The sequence below is a fragment of the Vombatus ursinus genome, unplaced genomic scaffold (genome assembly GCF_900497805.2).
Source record: "Vombatus ursinus unplaced genomic scaffold, bare-nosed wombat genome assembly UNPS02014784.1, whole genome shotgun sequence".
NCBI lineage: Eukaryota > Metazoa > Chordata > Mammalia > Diprotodontia > Vombatidae > Vombatus > Vombatus ursinus.
In genome coordinates, this window is record NW_020954562.1 from 11825929 (window position 1) to 11847396 (window position 21468).

General features: G+C 38.6%; 1 protein-coding gene and 1 pseudogene across 4 annotated transcripts in view; both read right to left on the bottom strand.

Annotated features, from left to right (window-relative positions):
- The window catches only part of SH3D19 (SH3 domain containing 19), a 221359-nt gene that overhangs the window by 100129 nt on the left and 99762 nt on the right, over positions 1–21468 (bottom strand). The window lies entirely within an intron of this gene.
- On the bottom strand, positions 12612–13239 carry LOC114046479 (annotated as a pseudogene).

Genomic DNA, 21468 nt, shown 5'->3' on the forward strand with positions numbered 1-21468 from the left:
TATTTTTATCCCCAGGACCTAGTCCATTGCTTGGCACACAGTAGGCACTTAATGCCTATTTACTCCTCCTCCTCTTCCTCCTCCTACTATTACTACTTCTCCTACTACTACTACTAGTTAACATTTACATCGTGCTTACTACTAGGTAGCTAGCCGATACAGTAGATAGAACAACGGGCCTGGAGTCACAAAGACCTGAGTTCAAATCCAGCCTCAGACACTTATTAGCTGGGTGACCCTGGGCAAATCACTTAACTCTGTTTGCCTCTGATTCCTCATCTGTAAAATAAGCTGGAGAAGGAAATGGCAAACCACTCCAGTATCTTTGCCAAGAACAACCCATGGATAGTATTGGTATGCTACGATCCATGGGGTCACGAAGAGTTGGACCCAACAACAGATTTTAAAAAACACTTGTGCCTGGTAGAAGACAAAGAGAGGGGTGTGTGTGTGTGTATGTGTGTGTGTGTGTGTATTTAAGCAGAAGCATCCTTAATTTCTGTATATATCTTCCAAATGAAATCAAACACACTTGAATTAATCAATGCAATATTATATAAAAAATTCTTATATGTAAAAACATCATGCATGATGTTTTACTTTTTAAACTCTTTAGTTATGCATTTATTAAAAAAAGTACAATCAAAATCAAAAGACACATCAAGGAAAGGGACATTATGAGGCAATTATTCCACATTTCTCCATTCTTTATGGAGTTAAAAGAAAACTAAAGTGATGGGTGATAGTTTAATTGCTCTCCTTTATTGCAAAGAAAAAAAGAAAAGGGATGAAGCAAAACTAGTATGTTTTATGCACCTGAAATTGATTATGACAGTAACTGATACTCTTGACAGGATAGAAATACCTCAGTACAGTATGAAATAATTTATAAGTGTGCAAAGAGATATATTTTTATTGACTTATGATATTGATATGTCAGATCTATTCTGTGAACCAAGACAGTAAGATTTAAAACAGTGGAAGAGATTTTTGTAAGAAATTATTTTTTCAACATCAAACTATTCATAGCAACTTTTTTTGTGGTAGAAAAAAAAAGGGGAGGAACAAAATAGATATCCATTGATTAGGAAATGGCTAAACAAATTGTGGTACAGGAATGTAATAGAATATTGCTGTGTCATAAAAAACAACAAATTTGAAGAATTCAGAGAAGCATGGGGAGACATATAAGCTGACGTAGAGTGAAGTAAGCAGAATCAGGAAAATGACACACAATGACTACAATAATGTAAATGAAAACAACAAAAAAATATAAAATATTGGTTTATATAAATATAAATTAATACAAATATAAAATATAATATAAATATAAAAATTGTTATAAGCTGAAAAATTAGTGGTTAGGTCTTTGATGTGCAAAAAGACATTTTAAAAAATTTTATTGGAAATATCTTAATAATTTTTAGTTTCCTTCAAGAACTACTAAAATATGCATTTTGATGTTTTTTTAGAGCTTTCTGTTTTTCACATTAGTCGATTTCCAATGACTCCCTACCCACAGAATCCTCTCTTATTACAAAGAAAACAGTTCAGTAAAAGCAACTCCTACAAAATGTACATATTAAAAAGAAGCTTCAATTAATTTTTAAAAACTGATCTTTCGTTTTTATATTGTTTTTATTTCTAAATATATCCTTCCCTCTCCCTTCCTCTCCAAAGCAGGCCATCCCTTGTAACAAAGAATAAAAAGGAAAAGAGAAGGGAAAAGCAGTTCAGGAAAACTAACATATCATCATCATCATCATCATCATCATCAGTGTCTCACAGTATATGTACTATTCTACACCCACAGTCTCCCAGCTTTTCAAAGAAGGGAAGAAGTGTATATTCTCATCTTCATCTCTTCTTCAGGACCTTGCTTGGTCATTACAGTACAATTGAACATCATTGTTTTTATAGTTTTGCGAAGTGTTTTTCATACATTATATCAACGATCCTTACAAGAACCCTGGGAGGTAGGTGCTATTATTATCCCAGTTCTACAGATGAAGAAATTGAGGCAAAGAAAGACTAAGCACCTTGCCCAAAGTCAAACAGCTGGTAAGTGTCTTTGGAAAGATTAAAACTCAGATCTTCTGACTCCGAGTCGAGTACTCCATACACCATTCCACCTACCTGCCTCTAAATAAAGCAAATTAGCAACAAAGAAACAAACATACAAAAGCTCCCAAACTGAATTAATCCATGTACTTTTATATCTGAAGGGCATTTCTTAATGTAGTGAAATATTAAAGAATATACTTCCCCAAAATAATCTCATTTAAGTGAATCCTTTTACAAGTAGGTGGTCCAGGGCTTACAGGCTTCCTGCTCAGTGAGCTTTATAGAATCAACTGACAACAGACTGCTCTTTCAAAAAACCTAAGTTGAATTCTAGCAACACTACCGACAATTTGACTAACAATGAATTTCTCCTAACAGAGAGAATCAGGCAGAAGAAAAAGCAGGTTAAGAGAAGATGAATGCAGAAGTGTCAAGGTCCTCTAAGAATGTCAGGAGCATTAAAACTCTGAAAACTAATGGTGAATATGCAGAATAACAAAAGGGCTCTTTTATTTTTAAGACCATTGAAGGCAAAAAGAAGCTCTAAAACTGGACCAGCCTCTGGGACAATGATGCTGTGAAGGAAAGGATGAACTCATAAACTCCTTGTCTCTTCTCTCCTCTACAAAGAAGAATGAACTTCAGTACACAGAGTATAGAAGGGGGAAAAATGATTAACAGGCAACTGAAATCAAGGAGACTTGTTTTGGAGTCAAAGGACACACCTTAGAATCTTGACTACACTACTTACAACCTATGATTAAACACTGGGATACAGTGGTCCAAAGATAGTCTCTGATGCTTATTACCTCTGTGACCCTGTCATTTAACTTTTATGAACCTTAGTTTCATCATGTACAAAATGAAGGGGCTGAACCAGATGGCTCCTAAGGTCCCTTCCCAGCCCTAAATCTATAATCTTAATATCTTACCTATGTGACCCTGGATATGTCTTCAATCAATTAATAAGCATTTCCAAAGTACTTATTTGTGCTAGGCAGTGGAGAATACAAGTAAAAAACTGAAACATCCTTACCCACCTTTAAGGAGCTTAGATTTCAAGTTCTGTTGTCACTGGTATTGATGTGGTTTAGGGGTTCAGGGGTGCTGGGACCCCAAAATCACAACACGTGGGTCCTGTCTGAAAGAATTCAACCCAAGCCTTCTTTCAGCCAAAGTCAAGGTTTATTAGAATATCCATCATATTGGGCAAGACTCTTAAGGAGTCTGAACATTAGTAAACTATTGCCTAGATTATAAGAATCCCAGCAGTGGCTAAATTATAAGAATCTGAGCATCTTAATGGAGACAAGATGGACCTTATATACCGAAAGACTATGGGAGGGATCTAGGAGTGGCCAAGTAGTCTATGAGGTAATAGAATTCCAGGGACCTGGACCACAAGGCCAAGGGAGAATGGAGAAATGTCCTGGGGCCATAGGGAGGTCCACAATGAAAGGCCAGTTGATGGGATTATAGCCTCAGGGAAATGCCAGAGATTTGGTCATGTGGCAAAGTCTAGGGTTTTTTCCTTTCTGGGGCCGGATCCCAACCCCATCAGTATGATCTCCAAATTCCAGCTCCAAATTTAATGATTCCAAAACAAATAAAGTGATAGTAAGTAAGTAAGATAGTAAGTGATTTAGCTGGCATCAATGAGTTCAAATAACCAGGACAGGACAAATTATGTCCAAAACTTGAGTGTCTTTAGCTTGGAGAAGAGGAAACAGGGCAGCACACGATAGTTATCCTCAAGTACCAGAAGGACTGCCATGTGGAAGACAAATTCTGCCTGGCCCCAGAGGACCAAGCTATGACCAATGGGCAGAAACTGAAAAGAGGTTAATTTTGCTGGATATAATGAAAAACCTACCAACAGAGCTGACCAAAAATGGAACAGATTGCTGTAGAAGGCAATGATGTCTCTAACAGAGACTAACTTTCAGTGGAGACTGGATAATCTCTAATTGGAGACACTGTGGAGGAGATTACTAAATAACCCTCAGAGGGAACATTCCTATTCTGTGGATTTGTTTGTTCTTTGTGAAATGTAACACAAAATACTACATCCAATGGTCACAAAATGATTATAGTACCCACCCATTCCACAAGCAACTCCAGCCCTCCTTCTACATATCTAAGATCTCCTTAAAGTGATGCAATAGTCAGATTTTAGACTGGACAATGGTATATATTTGGTAGCTGGAACTAATGTAATATTTTTTAAAATAATGTTTTCAGGAAATTGTTTATAGAAAGAGTTGACTGGTCACGGTTACCTTTTAAGATCTAGGGAACAAGCAGAAGTGTGAATATCAGGATACCCCAAAATAATTTTGAAGACATTGTCATTCAAGGTATGAATGAAAATGACATCGATGTCAATTCATACCCTGAAGACATAGTGTTACTAAATGAAGATGCCTCAAACCCAGGACATTGTCCTGGAAAAAGAGCTTCTAAGGATACTGAAACTAATACATTAATTTATATAATAATAATAATAATTAATAATAATAATAATAATGATAAAATGCATTTTTAAAGTTTTTTAAATAATGAGCTAAAACAAATCACCAAACACAAACATTTTAACATACAAAGGAAAGAAAAGGATTATATATGCAGCCATGAATCTCTAATGAATAGAGCTTGATTTCTGAAGTATAAATGAAACTTAACAAGATAGTACCAACATTGCCCTGCTTGTCTATGACCCTTTCTGAGCTTCCCATTGTTCTCTTGTGTGCTTCTAATGCTCTTTTCACAACATTTTCTTTACTTTCTTCCTTTTTTGGCATCACTATCATCACCTTCCCTACCACAAATAAAAGACCTTTTCGTAATAAATAAACACAGACAAACAAAACAAAATCACATGCTGGCCATGTTTGAAAATGCCTGTCTCAGGCAGCTAGGTGGATAGTGAATAGAGCTCTGACCTTGGAGTCAGGAGGACCCGAATTCAAATCCAGACTCAGACACATGACACTTATTAGCTGTGTGACCCTGGCCAAGTCACTTAGCCCCAACTGCCTCACCAAAAAAGCAAAAAAAGAAAAGAAAATATCTGTCTCAATCCATTCCTCTATTCTATCATTTATCTGACAAGAGGTGACATCATCATTAGTCTCCTGGGGTCCTGAGTGATCCCACCAGTCAGTTAATAAGTATTTATTAAATGCCTTCTATGTGCTAAGTACTGTACTTAAGGGATACAAAGAAATGTAAAAGATGGTTCCTGCTTTCCCCAGGTGCTCACAGTCTAATGGAAGAGACAACATGCTAACAACTATGTACAAACAGGCTATAATGCAGGATAAATTGAAGATAATCGAGGGATAGCACTAGCATGTGAAAAACCAGCAGGACTGAAAATATCTGAATTGTTCCTCTCATGTCAATATCTTGAGGATTTATGATTTCTTTGGTGTAGGAATTCCCTCCTCCAAAGCATGAGTGTTATAGAGTAGGTGGTTCCACAGAGAGGTTTGGTCCAGAGACACACAACTAGGTGGTTCAGTGGATAGACAGGGCTAGGCCTGAAGTCAGGAAGACTCATCTCTGAGTTCAAATCTGGCCTCAGGCACTTTCTAGCTGTGTGACCCTGGGCCACTCACTTAACCCTTTTGGCCTCAATTTCCTCATCTGCAAAATGGGTTGGAGGAAGAAATGGCAAATCACTCAAGTATCTTTACCAAGAAAATCCCAAATTGAGTCACAAAGAATCGGACATGACTAAACACAGCAAGTATGTGTCAGAGGTGAGAGCTGAACCCATAATTCCTGGCTCCCACTCCAGCCCTCCATCCATGCTGCTACACTGTCTCGTGCTTTGCTCTTACATGAGATAAATGTAAAAGTCAGTAAGATCTAACCTAATGAAAACACATGTGCAGATGGGACACTGAGAATTAATCCTTCTTAAACAACAGTGCAGACCTTAAATGTCAATCCTCATTGTGTACACACTTGAATTGCAACAACTTCCCTGGGGGAGATAAAACCGGTCATTCCTAAGGTGTCTATGCCAGGAGAGGCATTTTTAGAACTAGCTTAACATGACAGTTAAGTCTTAATTAAGGGTGCTGGACTCTTATCACTCTGAGTATACTATGACCCAGCACCTATTAATTCTTTTTGTAACCACTGCATCTCACCCTGAAAATGTGTGAGCTATGCTAATGCCAAGCCCTATGGTGAGACTCTCCAATGGTCCTCTGCTCAAGAATCAGTGGAAACGGTGGCTATAAACAGAACAGCCTTTCACTTCAGGAACATTAGGGACCTTCATTTTCATTGCTTTCCACTGACTCCCTCAAAACCCTAAATACAATACCCTCTCCTAGGGCAAGGTGAGAGACATTCCAGTCATCCCCAATTTGGTCAATCAATGTCACTCATTCTGATGTACAACTCAATGCTCTGACCACTAAACCCAGGCCAGAAGAATTTTAGAAGATTTTACACTATGTCACTGGTCACTTTCCTAGAAGGTCTACAAGTTTGGTTGGTTAAAGAGGGCTAGGAGGAAGAAAGCTGCTGCTGGAAAATGATGATATTAGAAAAATGTGATCTGTTGCTGTGTTCTGGATCTGCTCTACCCTTTCTTGATACTAAATATGATAAATTCTCTCTAGCCACACCCTAGTAAAAGGAGGGCAATCTCAAATGTACTGGTTGGTTTGGTGCAGGGGGAGAAGTACCAGATTTGTAGTCAGGAGAATTGGGTTGAAATCCTTGCTCTGGTTTTATAAAGGAGCCAAGATGGCAGAGAAAAGGCAGTGACTTGCCCAACCTTTCCCCCAAAACCCTCTGAACACCTTTAAATAATGCCATAAAACAATTCCTGGAGCAGTAGAACCCATAAAAGGCTGGGATGAAATAATTTTCCTGCCAAAGACAACTTAGAAGGTCAGCAGGAAAGGTCTGCGGCACCGGGGTGAGAGTGGAGCACAGTCCCATGCAGGCCACATTAGCACAGACTCAGACCCAGAAACCAGGAACAGCCTTGGGAGCTACTGAATTGGCAGGCAGTGGCTACTTCCGGAGCTCTCAGTCCATAGATGGTAAGGGGGTCAAATAACTGGTCAGAAGATCACAGGGATCTCTCTGCTAGCACTAAGGAAGGACTCTGTTGCTTTGCCCATACTCAGATCCAGGTCCTGGGTGGCAGTCTCAGGGCGAAGAGCATCAGCACATAAGAGCTTGTGGCCACAGTGAGTAGGGACCCTCCTCACAGAAAAGAGGGCTTGTAGTGGCTCACAGGCCAGAGTACAGGCCAGGAGAGCAGTAAACACACCTCTCCTTAGATCATACCACCTTGAAAGAACTGAAAACTTACAGGTCCCTAGAAATATCTCTGAAAACCGCTGCACAAAACCCTTGAAGTTGGGACAGTATACCCTCCACCCTGGAAGCTGAGCCCTACTTTAACAAAGGGTTAAAAGCCAAGATACAGGCTAGGAAAATGAACAAACAACAGAAAAAATTCTGACTATAGAAAGTTACTATGGTGACAAGGAAGTTCAAAACACACACTCAGAAGAAGATAACAAAGTCAAAGCTCCTACATCCAAAGCCTCCAAGAAAAATATGAATTGGTTTCAGCCATGAAATAGCTCAAAAAGGATTTTGAAAATCAAGCAAGAAAATAATGAAAAAATGAGTCAACAGTTTGGTAAAAGAAACATAAAAAAATACTGAAGAAAATACAGTTAAAAAAAAATAAAACAGACTAGGCCAAATGGTAAAAGAGGTATAAAGCCAACATGAAAAAAATGCCTTAAAAAAAAAATTTGATTTACAGCAGCTTTTTCTGTGGTGGCAAAGAATTGGAAATTGAGGGGATGCCCATCAATTGGGGAATGGCTGAACAAGCTGTGGTATATGAATGCAATGGAATACTATTGTGCTATAAGAAATGATGAGCAAGTGTACTTCAGAAAAACCTGGAAAGACTTGTATGGACTGATGCTGAGTGAAGTGAGCAGAACTAGGAGAACGTTGTACACAATAACAGCCACATTGTGCAATGACTAACTTCGATAGATTTAGCTCTTCTCAGCAATGCAAGGATCTAAAACAACTCCAAAAGTCTCATGATGGAAAATGCTATCCATATGTAGAGAAAGAACTATGGAGTTTGAATGCAGATTGAAGCATACTATTTGCCCTTTTTTTCCTTCTGTTTTGTTTTGTTTCTTCTGTCTTGTGGTTCCTCCTATCGGTTCTAATTCTTCTTTACAACACGACTAATGTGAAAATATGTTTAATAAGAATGTATATGTAGAGCCTATATCAGATTGCAAGCTGTCTTGGGGAGGGAGGCAGAAAGGGAAGGGGAGAAAATTTAAAGCTCAAAAGCTTATGGAAGTTAATGTTGAAAGCTAAAAATAAATTATGAAAAAAAAATTTGTCAAATGGAAAAAGATGCACAAAAATTCACTGAAGAAAAAAACTCCTTAAAAAGTAGAATTGGCCAAATGGAAAAGGAGGTACAAAAGCTCACTGAAGAAAATAATTCCTTAAAAATTAGAATTGAGCAAATGAAAGCTAATGACTTTATGAGAAAGCAAGAAACAATAAAACAAAACCAAAAGCCTGAAAAAAATTAGAAGACAATGTGAAATATCTCACTGGAAAAATAACTAACCTGGAAAACAGATACAGGAGAGATAATTTAAAAATTATTGGACTACCTGAAAACCATGATCAAAAAAAGAGACTAGACATTATCTTTCAAGAAATTATCAAGGAAAACTGCCCTATTTTAGAACCAGAGGGCAAAATAGAAATTGAGAGAATCTACCTATTACCTCCTGGAGGAAATACCAAAATGAAAACTCCCAGGAATATTATAGCCAAATTCTAAAACTCCCAGGTCAAGGACAATATATTGCAAGCAGCCACAAAGAAACAATTCAAGTATCATGGAGCCATAGTCAGGATAACACAAGATTTAGCAGCTTCTACATTAAAGGATTAGAGGGCTTGGAATATGATATTCCATAGGGCAAAGGAGCTAGGATTACAACCAAGAATCACCTACCCAGCAAAACTGAGTATAATCCTTCAGGGGAAAAGGGGGACATTTAATGAAACAGAGGACTTTCAAGCATTCTTAATGGAAAGATCACAGCTGAATAGAAAATTTGACTTTCCAATACAAGATTTAAGAGATGCATAAAAAGGTAAACAGGAAAGGGAAATCAAAAGGGACTTAGTAAGATAAACTCTTTACATTCCTACATGGAAAGATGATACCTGTAACTCAAAAGAACTTTGTCATTATTAGGGCAGTTAGAAGGAATATAATTAGACAGAAGGCACAGGTATAAGTTGAATAGGAAGGGTTGGCATCTAAAAAAACAAAATTAAGGGATGAGAGAGGAATGTACTGGGAGAAAGGAAAAGGGAGAGGTGGAAAGGGGTAAACTATTCCACATAAAAGAGGCAAAAAAAGCTTTTACAGTGGAGGGGAAGAAGGGGGATGTGAGAGGAGTGAGTGAACATTACTCTCATCAGAATTGGCTCAAAGAGGGAATAACATAAACACTCAATTGGGTATCAAAATCTATCTTACCCTAAAAGAAGGTAGGAGGGGAAGGGCATAAGAGGGTGGTGACAGAAAGGAAGGCAGATTGAGGGAGGGGTAGTCAGAAGCAAAACACTTTTGAGGAGGGACAGGGTGAAAGGAGAGAAAGCATAGAATAAATAGGGGAAGAAATAGGATGGAGGGAAATACAGTTAGCAATAGTAACTGTGAAAAAAAAATTTGAAGCAAGTTTCTCTGATAAAGTACTCATTTCTGAAACATATAGAGAACTGAGTCAAATTTATAAAAATAAGAGCCATTCCCCAATTGATAAATGATCAAAAGATATGAATAATTTTCAGATGAAGTAATCAAAGATATCTATTGCCACATGAAAAAATGTTCTAACTCACTACTGATTGGCAAAATGCAAATTAAAACAATTCTAAGGTACTGCCTCATACCTATTAGATTGGCTAACAGGACAGAAAAAGAAAATGACAAGGTGGGGATGTGGGGAAAATGTGACATTAATGCACTACTGGTGAACTTATTAACTGATTCAAGAACTCTGTAGAGCAATTTGGAACTATGCCCAAAAGGCTATAAAACCATGCATACCCTTTGACCCAGCAATACCAATACTAGGTCTGTATCCCAAAAGAGAGAAAAGAGAAAAAGAAAAGGACTTATATATACAAAAATATTTGTAGCAGCTCTTTTCTAGGGACAAAGAATTAGAAATTGAGGACATGCCCATCAATTGAGCAATGGCTGAACAAACTGTGCTATTTGATTATGATGGAATACTATTATGTTATAAGAAATGATGAGCAGGATGCTCTCAGAAAAACTTGGAAAGACTTACATGAGCTGATTCAAAGTGAAATGTACTTTGTGCAAAGTGAAATGTACTTTGTACAAAGTAACCGCAATATTGTAAGATGATCAGATGAATAATTTAGCTACTTTCAGCAATGCAATGATCCAAGACAGCTATGAAGGACTTAACGATGAAAAATGCTATCCATCCCCAGAGAAAGAACTGATGGTGTCTGAATACAGATTGAAGCATACTTTTTAAACTTTCTTTATTTTTCTTGAGGGTTTTTTTTTGTCTATGTTTTCTTTCACAACATGACTAATATGGAAATGTTTTATATGACTACACATGTATAACCTTTATCAAATTGCTTGCCTTCTCAATAGGGACAAGAAGTGGAGAGGAAGGAAGGGAGAGAATTTGGAATTCAAAGTTTTAAAAACGAATGCTAAAAATTGTTTTTACATGTAACCAGGAGAAAATAAAATACTAAATGAAAAAAAAAAAAGAAATCCTTGCTCTGCCACTTAATATCTTGTGTGTGCCTGTGGGCATGTCACTTCAGTTACCGGGGGCTCAGTTTTGTCAGTTATAAAATAAAGAGATTAATCTAGATCAGGGATTCGTAAACCTTTTTTTTTTGTATTGCAGACCTCTTTGGCAGTCTGGTAAAGCCTATGAACTCCTCAGTATAATTTAAAAAAAAAATTCATAACAGAAGGAAATGCTAAACTTCAGCTGGAGGTTAATGAAAATAAAGATGTATTTTTTTCTGTCCAAGTTCATGCACCTAATGTTAAGAACTGCAGAACTAGGTGACCTCTCATATATTTCTTCCAGCTCTAAATCCTATAAATATCAGTGGAAATCACAAAAGGGGAGAATAAAAGAGGGCAAAGAGATGACAGCAGGACTATCACCAACCACCACCAGAAAGAATGGGTAGAATAGGTGAGAAAACCAATAAGAGCTTGAAGTTAGAAACCGAGTGTCTGGTAGATCTCAAGACCAGGATGGATAGAAATCAGCAAAGGTACAAATACCAAATGTTTTTTCCCCAAAATTCCTCCTATGAAATCCTAGCTGAAATTAAGTATGAACAGGCAGCTACGTGACTTGGAGTATGGATGGAGTGTTGGACAACTCAAGAGTCAGGAAGACTCAAGTTCAACGTTCACCTCAGATATTTATTAGCTGTGTACCCTGGGTCAAATCACTTACCCTCTCACAGTCTCAGTTTCCTTATCTATATAAAGGAGATAATACAGCATCTACTTTACAAGGTTGTTATGAGGGTCAAATTACATACATATACATATATCTATTTATATACATACATATATAAAATAATTATATATAATAGTTTTATGTACATACACAGTGCTTTGTCAGCCTTAAGGTCCTACATAAATGGTGGCTATTGTTACATGCTAGGAAGTTTCAAAGAAAAAGCCTGGGGAGTCTCCAGAGTAAATGGAGTGTCTTTTATGAACTCTGGCATGAACTGGGTATTTAGTTGAATGGTTTTATTTTTTTAATTAAGTAATGAGTGCACTGGTAATATATTTTATGAAGTCTTCCTCTTACTCTGGGAGAAAAAGAGTCATTATTTAGGTAGTTAAATAACTGTGGGCAGGGCAATGAAAGTTGACCAACCATCAGAAGGCTTTATGATTGTCTGAGAGTAATTTGGAGATTGCAAATAGATGAATAAACTTAGTCCAGGACTTCCAGGTGGTCTATTCACAAATGTTCTCAAGGAAGGTCTGTTTGGAAGGAACCCATTCATTTGAGACCCAAGAACACTCAAGGTGGGTCAGCCTGATACGGAGGAAAGGAAGCTTGATCCCTAGCCCAGCAATTTAATAGCTTTGTGACCTTCCACAAATCATTTCACTTTTCATGGCCTCAGTTTCCTCATCTGTAAAATGAGTAGGATTGTCCCTTCTTGTTCTACCTCTACGAAGCTATGATCTGAATATGAACCTGTCTCAGAGGATTAAGGGCTCAGTAAGATTTGAGAGCTCGTACACTATTTTTTCTGTAGCAGGTAGTTCTCTTTTATACAAATTTTTGTTCACCCACGATCCTATTCTTGACATTTCCATACATAACTTTTTTTTTCAGTAGCATCCTCTGCAACTATTAACTTCTTAGCAGCTTCCACCATTTATGAATTAACACCAATCAATACAGATGCTGGGGCTTGACCATGGTGTTCTTGTTGTACAATGCCCTCACATTTTACTAGTTTTTCTTTATTTTTTTTTTCCAGTTTTTCTTTAGCTGAGAAAACAGAAATCAATAGCCAGGTGGATGGTACAGACAAGTTTATCTTCTATTCATCTCCATGTAGCCAACAGTCCCTGACAGATACAGAATCTTCTTAATCTGGAACTTGATAGTAGATTTCACCTCATCTACTTTTGCCACCATATATATTCTCATTGTGGGTGAGCAGAGTTGGAAACTTGCCAGTTTTGTCCAGACCAGGACCCAGTATTTGAGGGATTTGTTTGATCAAGAAACCAGAGGCCAAAAATGCATCACACTTTTTTGGCCAGCTTCTTGACCAATCTCTTATACTTGTTCATTGTCTTCAGGAATCTCTAAAGCCTTGACCCCATCATGGTGCCATTGGTCTCTTGGGACGCACAGAGAAAATTTAGGTTGGGGTGTGGATGTCTCTGGACAGTGCCAGAGAAACATTTGTCCTTTGGGGGAATTACAGTTTTTCAGACTGAACTGAAGCTATAGGTTCCAAAAACTTCCTGTGTCTGTGCAGGGTTCCATGCAGTACCTTTCACACGGCTTTATATCACACCACACTTTGCAAGGCTCCTTACTGCTCACAAATTTGGAAAGGACAACATTTTTTTCCCCATGACTAAAGTCCTAGAAAACGCATAGGTGCTCTGGACTATGTGGCAGCAGAGGTGAGAATAAAGACAGCTACAAAACAATTTAAAGATTGCAAAGCATTTAAAACGTACAATTTTATATTTGTGCCTCATAATATTCTTTTGGGATAGATATTATTGGTATCATTGCCCCCATTTTACAGATAAGGAAACAGACTCATAGAGGTTAAGAAACATATCCAGTAAGTATCAGAAGAAGGTTTTGAACCCAGGTCTCCCTAATTCCAGGTCCAGTGCTCTATGCAGTATGACATGCTGCCTCTCTGAAGGGAGAAGGGAAAGATGGAGTGGGTATAGAACTGGGAATTAATTAAATTCAATTTAATTGCACAAACATTTATTTAAGTGTCTGCTACGTGCAAGGCACAGTAAGAATCAGTAGAAGAAAGAAGAAAGTTAATCAGGAATGTATGCGACAAATTTTTGCACCTAGGGAACCAAGAAAGTCAGGAAGAGTCTCATCAGAGATTAGAAGACAGTAAGATTTACAGTGAAGTATGAAGAAAATCCTCTTTGCCATGAGGACAAACAAAGGTATGGGTCTCTGGAAGCCTTGCTGGGCCAGGCCCAGGATATAAGCCTTTGTGGGATTAATAATGGATTATTTCCAGTTTTCATGAAAATATTAGCTTTATTTGTTATTAAAAAAAAGATTATGGATGTTTAGGAAAAATAAAATATTATGATCAGCCAATGTTTCCTGCATGCCTATTTGTGTGTGTACACAGGAAACTGTGTTAGAAACTAAAGAACTAAAGAGGTAAAACATGGTCCCTGACCTTGAGGCACGTACTGTCCAACAAGACATGCTCATCAAAATGTGAATAACAATACAAAGAAGTAACAGTAATAGCTAGCATTTTATAGAGTTTAGGATGGAAAAGAGTTTTACAAAATTCATCTCATTTTATCCTTACACTAACCCTGTGAGGTGGGTGCTATTATTTATCCCTATTTTGCAGATAAGGAAACTGAGGTAGACAGTTAAGTGGCTTATTTTTCTGACTCTCAAATACAGCAGTATCCACAGAGCCACCTACCTATCTCTATCACATACTGAGTACTCAATGAGTGAGTGGGGTGCAGACAGTAAATGCTTCAGGAATAGAGAAGAAGGAGTTAGGGAAGGCTGCTTGGAAGGGTTGGGATCTTGGGTGGGGGAGGGAGAGGAAGATACTACAAACATGGGCTCAGAGTGGGAAATGAATGAAGAATTTGTGGGAAAGAGTGAGTATCCCAGTTTGGCTAAAGCAAAGAACTCATGTAGAGGATTAGCAGGAGACTAATTTGGAGGATTAAGTAGAAGCCAGATTGTAAATTGCTTTGAATGCCAGCCTAAGGAGTCTGTACTTTATCCCACCAATAAGGGAGAGGCACTGGAATGGGCATCTAGGGCTTAGTAAGAGTTGTTTTGAAATCCGTTAACAGAATTTTATAAAGTTAAATACAGATCATTTATAGGTCTCAACAAATGTGAGATGCACCTCTAAAATAACTTCTTAGATGTCATGTAAGAGTGTTCTGGAAGGGAAAAAGTATGAAGGGAATTATAACAAAGTATTAGGGAGTACACAGCTCTCCAAAGCTCCAAAGCTCACAAATATTCATTCACCCAGTAAACATTTTAATATATCCCCAACTATTCATGAACAGCTTGCCAATTTAAATGTTAAAAAATGGAATACACCCAGAGTTGAAATAAGGTCGCCAAAGGTCAAACATAGCTGAGATTTGAATTCAATTTCTCTGACTCCTAATTCAACGCTCTTTCCTCTTTCTTCAGACTGGAAGTGACTCTGTGTGACAAAATTTGTATCTTCCTTAAGAGTTCAAACCTGCCCCATAGGCCTTAAATGAATGTTTGTTGAATGAAGGAATGAATAAATGACTAGTGTCACCAGTAATGCCACAGTCAGTCAAACTGGAGAAATGATACATCCAAGCCAGAAAAGTCCAACTTTTGTCCATTAAATTATAAATTCCTTGATGACAACTTGTTTTTCAGTTTCATATTTCTAGCGCCCACTACCCCATCTTAAACATTAGACGTTTAATAAATGTTTGCTGAATTGAACCAAAAGATATAAACAAAGGATGAGAGTTGAGGTTGAGAAATTATATAAATAGGAAGGATGGCTTTTGCTTGATTGAGGCAGAAATGATTTGGGGAAAGTTTCTAAGTAAGTGACAATTCCAAGAGAACCATAATCAGAAAAGAGTGGACCTGAAGTACCCAACAAAAGTGAACAATTAACAGAATAGAACATAAGCTACCTAAGGGCAAGGTATGTTTCAATTTTTGGTCTTTGTAGTCCCAGTATCTTAGACAGTGTCTGGCACATAGTAGGTGGCCCAAATGCTTATTAAATTGAATTGAAAGAAGATTCCTGTGGCAGTAGCAGAACTCAGATGAGCTCTTCACTCATTTTACTAAGCTGAAATTAGCAGGTTAAGATTTTACATGCTTTTGCAAATAGGGACAAAAAAGCCAGCTTTATTGTCTTGATTTTAATACATTGCAGTTATAATTACTGATTTTTGCAATTTTGTAGAATTTTAATCGAAAGCAAAAGTACTAGTTTTCCCACCAGGTTCCAGGATAACAATGAGATAATGTTGCCCACATTATTTTTCCCACCTCCATCTGGTGAAGCAGAATAAAACTTGCTCCATGTACTTTATGGAGTTGTTACAATTCCTTTTTTTTTCCCCTATTATGATCTTTTTTTGTCTCTAAGCTGTTTCTGAGCATGGTTACGTTGTCTCTGCAACTGACAAGGATGTAGGAAGTACTAAGAAAGTATGGTATCGTGGAGACAATGCTGGATTTGGAATTGGAAGGCCTAGGCTTGAGTCACTGCTTGGCTATTGAATACTTGTGTGACCTCTGATAAATTACTTAACTTTTTTTTTGTTTGTTTTGTTTTTGTTTTTTGGTGAGGCAATCGGGGTTAAGTAACTTGCCCAAGGTCACACAGCTAGTACACGTCAAGTGTTTGGTCTGAGGCTGGATCTGAACTCAGGTACTCCTGACTTCAGGGCCAGTGCTCTATCCACTGCCCCAAATTACTTAACTTTTCTTAGCCAAAGGCCTGGCACATAGCAGGCACCTAAAAAATGCTCGGTGACTTGGCTGCTAGTTGACTTTTCTGGGTCTCCCATTTCTTCATTTGTAAAATGAGGAGACTGGACTAATTGACCTCTAAGGTTCCTTCCAGTTCAAAATCTTTGGTCTCATAAAAAACATCTCTTCTGTTAAGCTTTAGAATCAGAAATAGTACCACAGAATTACAGATTAGTGATGGAAGAAAACTCAAGAGATCCATCTGGTCTAGCCCTACAGCACTGGACAGATAAGGAATTAATTACCTTTACTTTCAGGCCATCTCTCTACCTTTGTCCCTAAAACAAAACAAAACAAAAAACTCCTTTTTGGAAGACCAGATGATCTATCTATGCTGCTGCTGGCTCATCCTTGTTGATGTCACCTCTCTATTGACAGGTCACTTAGCTAACTTTCTCAATGACTTTTACACCTGGCTTATATCCTCCACCTTTTCTTCTCCATCCTTTATCACCCTCAATCACATCAACATTCTTGCTGATAATCTTTTTAATGATCTGGTTATATAATTTCTCAACTTCAACTCTCAAACTTCTCTAGCCTATGTCAGGTATGCATAACCTTGGACTTCATCAGCTCCTTTGCTGTTGTTCAGTTGTTTCCCTTCTGGGCCCCTTTGTGGCCCCATTGGGGATTTTCTTGGCAGAGATACCAGAGCAGTTTGCCATTTCCTTCTCCAGCTCATTTTACAGATGAAGAAACTGAGGCAAACAGGGTGAAATGACTTGCCCAGGGTCACACAGCTAGTGTCAGAGGCCAGATTTGAACTCAGAAAGAGGAGTCTTCCTGATTCCAAGCCCACTGCTCTACCCACTTTGCTACTTAGCTGCCTTATCAGCTCTTAGAACTGTCTTTACTCCAAGATCTCAGACTTTTAAATTCTATTATCTGAGCACAATTTCCTGTCCTTCCCCCTCTCGAACTCTATCACATTCATACTAAAACTAGCTTGCCTTTATCATAACCTTTGGTCCTTAATTCTCCCAGCCTATTTTCGCAACTCTACTGAAACTTCTCCGTCAAAGGTCACCAATTACCTCCTAACAGCCAAACTCAATGGTCTTTTTTCCAGGATTCACCTTCCTTGACCTCTCTGCAGCATCTGACATTCTTGACTACACAATCCCATTAGGTGCTGACTTCTCCTGTGGCTTCAGAAATTGCTCTCTCTGGATTCTCCTTACTCCACCAATTCCCCTCCCTATACTCACCTCCTCCCCCGCCCCAACACACACTGCTTTTCTATCTCAATTGATAATTCCTCATGTCTCTACCTTCGTAGTAATTTTTAGACCATGCCACCTCCACTCTAGCCATATTCCTTACCTTCCCTCCACCAGAACCACTGGATCCTGCCCCTGGAACCCTGGGTTCTAACAGATGAGTTTTGTTTTATCTTGGATGGAACTATAGCCATTTCTAGGCCATGCCTCCCTCCTATCTTTCTGAGGTTTTCTTGGCAAAGATACTGGAGTGGTTTGCCATTTCTTTCTCCAGCTCATTTTACAGATAGGAAACTGAGACAGAGTTAAGTGACTTGCCCAGGGTCACATAGCTAGCAAGTGTCTGAGGCCAGATTTGAACTCAACAAGATGAGTCCTCCTGACTCCAGGCCCGGTGCTCTATCCACTTCACCTCACTGCCCTACTTCCTTTCTAGCTTCCCTTTATGTGTGGCTTTCCCCTCGTTAAAATGTAAGCTCCTTGAGAGCAGGCACAGTGTCTTGCTACTTTGCACTTTCATTCCCCTCACTTCATACAGTGTCTGGCACAACAGTTGGCAACACCATTCACCAGCTCATAATAGAAAACTTAGTATTATAGTTGAATTTTCCCTCTCCTGTATCTCATAACTAATCAAGTCTGAACTCTGAGTGTTGGACCTAAAATTAGAAGATCCGGGTTCAAATTCCAGGGCTGATCCTTGATAGCGGTGGTGATCACAAAGTCACTTAATCTTTCCAATCTCCTCACCAATAAGATGGAGACAATGAGACTGGAGACAACCTACATCATAGTAGGTAATGAGGAAAATGATCAGCAAATTTTAACTTCTAAAGAAAAATGAGCTGTTAATTATTAATCCAAGATCTGCCAGTTATTATTAACCATGTGACCTTGAACAAGCTGCTTGCCTCTCTACACCTCAAATTTCTTCAAATGTAAACTGGTGGTAAATAATACCTGTTCTTCAGATACTAAAACATTCCAGGATTGCTGTTGAGAAAGGATGTACGGATATGAAAATACTCTGGAAATAGCAAAGCACTATATTTATGAAAAGTATTACTGTTGCCATCAATACCACACCAGAGGATCTTGTTGGAGGTGTTGAGGAAAGGAGTGGTTTGGGAGACATTTCTAAGAAAGGTTTGATAAGTGACTCATAGTGATGAATAGGGGATGAATAAGACAGGGGACTAAGGTCAAGAAAAAATCAATAACATCTAAAAATTGTGAGCAGAGGTCAAGGGAGAAGAAAGGTATGGAACAATCAGAATTAAACGCAATCTATGAATATTTGTTATTGTTGTCAAAATGGAATTATGACCACTCGCAAAGCACTGGGAGCAAGGCTTGCTTGCAAAAGACACAAACAAAAAGAGCCAGAAGAGGACAGTCCACCCAACTAATAATGAAAAGTATTCACATGGCCACTAACAACCCAGGTGGCTCTGGTATGCCAATTTCATCATTTGCAAAATAATGAGTTTAGCCCATAATCAATCACTAGGTAATTGCTGAGGTATTTATCAGTTCTAAAATCCTGTATTTATGTTGCCAATTTTGACTGAATATTTTTTATGAATAAATAAATAAAATGATTCTCTTTCCCAGAGGAAAAATGAGGTCAGGCTTTGAAACTGAATTATACTTGGTTCATCCCAATCTTAACAACTCTTCAGTTAGTTGGAATTTTATGCAGAAATAAAAACAAACTCATCTACGACCAGTTTAAATAAGTGGGAATTAATTACTAAGGGATTCTGATCCTAATGTGAATAATATTCACTAAGAGGTAGAAAGAGAGGGGGAAGAAAAAGAGCTTGGGTTGAAGGACATGAGGAACAGTGATTTAAGAATTTTATCACTTCTAGGATTTATTCATAAACCGCAGCATGTTGAAGTGTGCAAGTGTTTGAGAATTCATGGAGCTGACTGTAATTTTTGTTGTTTTAGGAGGCTGTTTCTCTCTCTCTCTCTCTCTCTCTCCCCCCCCCTCCCCCCCCCCCCCCCCCCCCCCCCCCCCCACCCCCCACCGCCCCTGGCCTTTTGCTGTTGGTGGACGACAAGCAATAAAGGGTTCCATTACTCACTAAGGCAGCGGCCCGGTGTCAGTCCTCATGAGAGGAGACATAAATCCCAGTTCTTGCAGAATAGATTCTGCAGCGGAGACTTGGTTTGCACATAAATACTTTAAATGCTGCACTGTCCTATTTCCTTAATATATTCATGGCACCCAAACTTGGAAATACATTTCAGAATCAGGTCTACAACAGGGGATGAGCCTAAGGCCAATGGAGATGTGAACATAAGTAATTTCCATTTCTAAATTCGATTATTGTTATTATTCCTTCAAACCATTCCTAAATTATCTTGTGAAGTAGGGACTATTAGAACTGTATTATCAACTCATTGAGCAAAAGATGGAGGCCTAGAGGAATACATAAGTCAGGGCAAGAGCCAGAGTTGCTGACCTTGATGCATGCTAACCAAGGCTGCTTAGAGTCATAGATTTAGAGCTAGAAGGGTCCTTAGAGATGCCTAGTTCAAATCGCCCCCCCCCCCCATTTTACAGAGAAATGAACTGAGGACTATTAAATGTTTCACTCAAGGTAACACAGGTCATAAGTAGCAGAGTCAAGATCTAAACCCAGGTCTTAACTCCAAATTTAGTGCTTCTTCTTCCATTTCACCTTGATCAGAAGCTCAAAATCCTAGATCATAAAACTGTGCTTCCCAACAACTTACACTCATTGCCTTCAAGGAACCTTTATTCTCCATGGATGATACATAATGTACAGAGATAAGTAAACGCGTCATAATTTGAAAAAGTGGAGAATACTAACAAAGCGGGAGAGGGGGAAAGCCTCATGCATGGAGGAAATGTAGACTGAGCTGAGCCCGAAAACGATATAAGGATGCTGAGTGGTAGCAAAGACAAAGACATGCACTGTAAGGGTTGGGGCATGGGAATGGATGACTGCACAAAAGCAAGAGATAGGAGGCTGAATTCAAGCAACAGCTGGTAAGGAGTCCAGTCTGGCTGTAACATGGAGTTCATGTATGGCTGAAAAATGATATAAGGCCAGAAAGCTACAATGAAGACTAACAATGGAGGACCACATCTATAGCAAGTAGCCAAAAACAGTTTCCTACAACCATGCCCCTAATTGACCAAGTCATTCTATAGCTCTTGGTGGTGGTCAGAGTCTACATATACAACTCCTCATCCTGCACAGTGGTAAGCATACACAAGAGGAGAGAGAATGAGAAAGACAGAGAGACAGAGATGGAGAGATAGAGACAGAAAGAGACAGAGCCAGAGAGACGGATAGTCAGACACACACAGATGGATATAGCATTTATAAGGTACTTCCTATGTGCGAGGCACTGTGCAGGGTGTATAAAGACAAACAAACACAACATTCCCTGCCTCAAGGAGCTTACATTCTAATGAGAAAGAAAACACCCTGAAAAGTAAAGGAATAAAGTGTGAAAGGACCATAGCCAAGGGCACTCATAAAATGGTGGTCCAGACAAGGGAAGTACCATCAGGAGAGCAGGACTCAGGGCCACACTAGATATGTTTATCAAAGTCAAGGCAAACTATTGCGATACACACCATAAAAGGCCTGTGCTAGAGAAATTATGTGTGTGTTTTGACCCATAAACAGATTAGCTCTAACCAAGGTGGAGAACCACATGGTGCTACTAGTGGTGAATAAATGACTTGAACAAGAAGACCCTTTAGAGCAGAGGTGTCAAACTCCACCAGC